Here is a 3,684-nt window from a genome sequence, read left to right as displayed (position 1 = left end):
AGTCCCCATGGTTTAGGTAAGTGTTTAGGCACATGCATTCAGCTGAACTACCATTTATTATAAAGTTAACTGAATTACTATTTATAACTTGTAAAGAATATACTATAACAATAACTCAAATATAATTTACAACTAGCTTTTATACAGAGACAGAGAGAGAAAATGTATAATACAGGTTCAGAGGTGTTCATTTAAACATAATATTTAATTTCCATTTTTTCTTTATTTTAGGGAGATGACAAAGTGTCTTAACCCCAAATACCACCCACCCTCTAGGGACTGTTTAGCCAACCAGCTTATTCCTGCTTGGTATGACACTGAAAAGCAGAATGTAATTGATGCGCTAAAAAACATCCACAGTGCAGCAATTACAAGTGATGGATGGACCAGCATTACACAGGACCACTACATTACAGTCACACTACATTTTGTTAGTGAGGGGAAAATGAAACAAACAGTCCTAAAAAGTAAAGCAGTCTATGACGTTCAGACAGGTCCTAATGTTGCCCAAGAAATAGAGACAATTTTGGATGAGTTTGGAGTTAGGGAGAAAATAGTTGCAGTCACAGTGGACAATGCTGCAAACATGAATGTAGCTGTCAGTAGACTCCAGCTTAAAAAAATGGCATGCTTTGCACATACACTCAACATTGCTGCACAGAAAATCTATTCAATAGACTCTGTTTCTCGATGGTGTGCACGTATCAGAAGTGTTATTGTATGGCTAAAGAGATCTTCAATGGCCAAGACTGTTTTGCAAGAAAAGCAACATCTCCTTAGTAAGTAATTTAATATTATTAAATAATGAGTTTTATTTTATTATTATTTTATTTTAATAAAAAAAATTAATTGCTTTTCAGACCTGCCACAGCATTCAGTAATCCTGGACGTAAAAACACGCTGGAATTCACTCTATCTAATGATAGACAGATTTCTTGAGCAATATCCTGCCATCCAAGCAGCTTCCATGGACCCAAGGCTGAGAGGCTCTATGGAGAGGGACAGGTAGAAGGATGAATCTGATTAATTGAAAAATGGACAATTTATTAGATGCAAGATTTAATGTTTGCAAATTTCAGATTGGAACGCATCTCTGACGAAGACCTCAAAAGGGCAGAGGAGTTTACAAAGCTCATGAGTGTAATGTACACTTCCACTCTATGTGTATCGAGTGACAGTACTCCAACCTGTGGCCAAGTCCTTCCTATCCTCCAGAAACTTGAAGAACACTTTCAAGTTCAAGAGAATGACACACTCTTTGTGGCTGGAATCAAGAGAAAGGTTTGGGAAGATCTGTCCAAGCGGTACCAGGTAAAGCAGACAGTAAAATACACTACCCACCACCTAACACTTGTTATTTCATGATGATGATAATTATAAAATAACAGATTACTGCTTAGGGCTTCAGTACCGTTTACAGATTACTTGTTTTTAATGTATTATCTTAATCTTAAAGAATGAGGACATCAGGCACTTCCTTGAAGAGGCTACAGTGATGGATCCACGCTTCAAAAATAAGCTACTTGCAGACAACATTTGGGAGAGGGTGAAACTGGCTGCAGTAATGGCAATGGCACAAAACAAGGTATTGTTGTTTTCTTTCACACAAACACACATACACAGGGAACAATGTATACTGTGAATATTTGCTTCTAATGCAAAGGTCTCTCTAAAGGAGGTGTCAGAAGAGCAGGAAACTGAAAAAGGCCATGAGCAAGAATGGGACAACACTTCAAAGGTGAATGCAAACTCACACAATGATAAAGATACATTTCTGGTGTTGTTGACAAGGATATATATTGTTTGTTCATCATATTTCTAATTAACTAACACTAATATTCTTGCTTTTTAGGAAGTGCCCTGCAAGAAAGTCAAAAAGTGTCCATTAGCAGTTCTGTTTGAAAAGGAGGATAAAGCTCTGCAGGGGATTGTGCTTCCAAATGCTACTGGCAGTGGCTTGTCAGTTGATGAGAGAGTTGACAGAGAACTTCTTTTCTACAAAGAAATGTCCTCAATCCCCACCTATGAAGACCCTGCTGTTTGGTGGTGGGAGAAGAGAGAGACATTGCCTGTTCTGTTTCACCTTTCTGAAACATACATGTCTGTCCAAGCCTCTTCTACTCCGTCAGAGAGGGTATTCTCCACTGTTGGAGACACAATAAGCCAGGAGAGGTCCAGAATTCTCCCAGAGAAAGCTGACATGTTGATTTTCCTTCAGAAAAATTGCTAAATACTGTAATATGTTGATTTTTCTTCTTTTTTTTTTACATTGACTGCCTGTAAATTCATTTAACAATAAGTAATAAACAAAAAGGATTGTTTCAGTTAAGTATTGTGCTTTTTTCCTTGCCACTATTCATTTATTAGTTGTTAAATAATTTTAATGGAACCGGAATCGGAACCGGAATCGTTAGGGGGAACCGGAACCGGAACCGGAACCGGAAAATTTCTTACGATTCCCAACCCTAGGTGGAACGGGAGCTTCGTGCCCTGGATGTGCATCCCACAAATCTCCATCAACTGCAAGATGCTATCCTATCAATATGGGCCAACATTTCTAAAGAATGCTTTCAGCACCTTGTTGAATCAATGCCATGTAGAATTAAGGCAGTTCTGAAGGCGTAAGGGGGTCAAACACAGTATTAGTATGATGTTCCTAATAATACTTTAGGTGAGTGTATATATGAATGACATTCTATGGACAATAACAGTAGTTTTCATTGGTTATCCTGTTTCATTTAGAAATATGTCACATTAAAGAATTACAATTGATTGTGAATGATTTTTCATGTTTATTTTTTTAAAAGAAAAATAAAGGTTGTGGTGAGGAATTTACAATGGAAGTGAATAATTTTCTGGAGCATTTAAAGACAAAAATGTTAAGCTTCTACTTTTATAAGTAATTACATAAATTATTATTATTATTATTATTAATAATTCATTAAACTTGTGTATTAATTGAGCTTTAAAGTAGTTACATTTCAAATGAATATTAATTTGACAAACTGGCCCTATTCACCTGCATTGTAAAGGCCTCACTAACAACCTTATATTTAGTGGATAACACAAGTACTATAACAGTACAAATAGTCCCTTTCCACTTTAATATTGTAACATTTTAAATCCTTTATTGAGTCTTTGACTCTTTTACCAGTAGCAAGTGGCAACTTTTTCAACCTGGTATGCTGTTACATCCCAACAGCTCTTACAGATTTTCTAGCTCGTGAAATTACCCACATGCCAACCAATCAAGACTCATACATAACAATGGCGGTGATTCATTTCAATAGTGTCTAGGTGCCAAACTGTTGTGCATCATCCCACCTGAACTCCTCCGTAACTGAAACAGAGGAAATTAAATCATTTGAGGACAGTGACAAACATATTAAGTAAATAAGCTCTTTATCCGTGTTGTAGGTAAATGGTTAGTTCATCCAAAAATGAAAATGATCCCATAATTTTACTTATCCTCAAGCCATCCTAGGTGTATATGACTTTCTTCTTTCAGTCCAACATAAAAAATAGCCTGGCTCTTCCAAGCTTTATAATGGTATTCACTAGATTTTGAAACACAATAAAACGCATCCATCCATCATAAAAGTAATACGACTTCAGTGGGTCATTAAAGGCCTTATGAAGCGAAGTGATGCATTTTTGTAAGAAAAATATCCATATTTATAACTT

At 36.3% G+C, this 3,684-nt stretch overlaps 1 long non-coding RNA gene across 1 annotated transcript; it reads left to right on the top strand.

Annotated features, from left to right (window-relative positions):
* The first annotated feature begins 1,068 nt into the window (after positions 1-1,068).
* Positions 1,069-2,159, top strand: LOC311085265. The gene is made up of 3 exons (XR_014606764.1): positions 1,069-1,311; positions 1,457-1,738; positions 1,853-2,159. It is a non-coding gene; the product is annotated as an uncharacterized lncRNA (long non-coding RNA).
* The last annotated feature ends 1,525 nt before the right edge of the window (positions 2,160-3,684 follow it).

The sequence above is a fragment of the Abramis brama genome (assembly GCF_963993115.1).
Source record: "Abramis brama genome assembly, chromosome: 6".
NCBI classification, from domain to species: Eukaryota; Metazoa; Chordata; class Actinopteri; order Cypriniformes; family Leuciscidae; genus Abramis; species Abramis brama.
The sequence above is the reverse complement of the archived record's forward strand: the minus strand, read 5'-3'. Positions and strand labels throughout refer to the sequence as shown.